Raw genomic sequence first — 1,857 nt, forward strand, 5'->3', positions numbered from 1 at the left:
CTTCTGTGCCTCTTTTTTTCCTCTTTTGGTTGTGAGAATTACATCTAGACTTTTCCTGCAAACCTGTAACACCATATTCTTGAAGCTACTGTTAAACAATGATAGGATAAAAAAAGGTTAATGCTGCAATTTAAAAAAAAAGATCAGCATTGAGAATTTAAGTTCTGCACATTTAATATATTTAGAAGTATTCCTGATAGGTATCCTTGAAATTCAATCAGAAAGCATTCTCCTAGCCATATTCTTACCTTAAAGCAGGAGAGAAGCATGGAGCTTTTGGGCTGGACAGCTCTGATTGGAAAGCTATGAATAAGAAAGAGCTTAAGATCCAATGCAGTATCTTTTTTTGTCTTTCAACTGGCCAGGTTCATTGAAACAAGAAGAACACATTAACCAACTGAACCAGTGATGCTATTTTTATCTTTACTGCAATTAGCAAAAATGGCATCTTTCCTGCTGTTTTTATTTACCATGTTTGTTTTCTATGCGAAGGATAGAATACATGGGTTGCACTGTAATATTGTTCCTGAAGATTATGTTATATATTTTTGCTTCCTTTTAAAGTCCGTTTATTAGATATAAAATTATCCTTGGTGTTGGGTTTTTGCTGACAGGTTTAGAAAAGCAAAAATCTACTTCAGAACTATCTGAACTTTCTTTAATTAGATTGTGCAAAAGCAGGAAGGATGCACTATGCAAACCAATAACTAGCTTTTGTGGCTTTGATTCCTAATCTCACAAGCTATGTATGTAGCCAATAGGGCTCAAAAGGTTGACTACCCATTCTGGCATGATTTATATAATTTAGCAGAAATCTGAGAAACTGGGACTTTTCTACTGACTGTAAACATGGTAACCTCAGGAGAAATAGGTAGAATTGATTTCATGGGGTGAGATTACGGGTGTTCTTATTAAGTTTACCATAGAATTATGTTTTGCTGATTTCATTGGTGCCTGTTTGTCCACAAGGACTGCAACTATAATCTTCTTTCACAATCTGTGAAGCTTGTGGGATTGGACTTCAGCCTCCTGGGAGAATTAAGGGTTGAGTGGGCATTCAAAATGCCCTAAACATGGTGGATAATGATCCTGCACTTCTATGAGGGAAAAGTTGGCAGTGCCACCACAATATCCCTGTAAATATAGTAATTATGGTAATTCATTCTCTTCATTGTTCTGTTTGTCTCTGGGTCAAAGAACTGACATCCTCTTATTCTCCTCCCCCCAAACCCCAGATTGTTTTCCCTTCTTTTTCCAGAATCAATGTCCATGGACATAAACAAACTTGCTGTAGCCAGGAGAAAGAAATCTTACCACCTTTTAATTTACTGGGCTGACTGAATGCCAGGATAGCAGTTAAAAGTTATTGAGCAAAGCCATGACGCCTGTGTCACAGCATAAACAAGTGGGGGTCTCTGGTTACATAACCCCCTCCCCCCCAACCCACATACATAGAGCAGCCTTCAGCCAGAGCACTCAGACAGACATCTATTTTTTCTCATTCCATGAACCTGCTACAGGGAGGCTAAAGGGAAGGCATCTCCCCCACAATGCCCTATTTCCTTATTTGGAAATCTTGGATATGACTGGGAATACCCCTCTACAAAGGACACTATGGTATCAGCAATCACTGGTGAGTACAGTGGTATTCCTTTACTGTCTCTCGTCTGCCTCAGGCTGTAGCTGGAGACCTTTAAGTTAACGGCATTTACCGTTCGCTTGCAAGAGCAGGACTTAAAATCCATTGCATGGACCTTCCATGTATTCAAGCATCATGACAAATCAATGTAGATGGCAAATGTTATCATTCCTACTTTCTAAATAAAGTGCTTTTGATATTTTGAAGAAGAAAAAATG

The sequence above is a fragment of the Pituophis catenifer genome, unplaced genomic scaffold, assembly GCF_029215685.1.
Source record: "Pituophis catenifer annectens isolate HBS135680 unplaced genomic scaffold, rPitCat1.0.hap2 SCAF_2, whole genome shotgun sequence".
NCBI classification, from domain to species: domain Eukaryota; kingdom Metazoa; phylum Chordata; class Lepidosauria; order Squamata; family Colubridae; genus Pituophis; species Pituophis catenifer.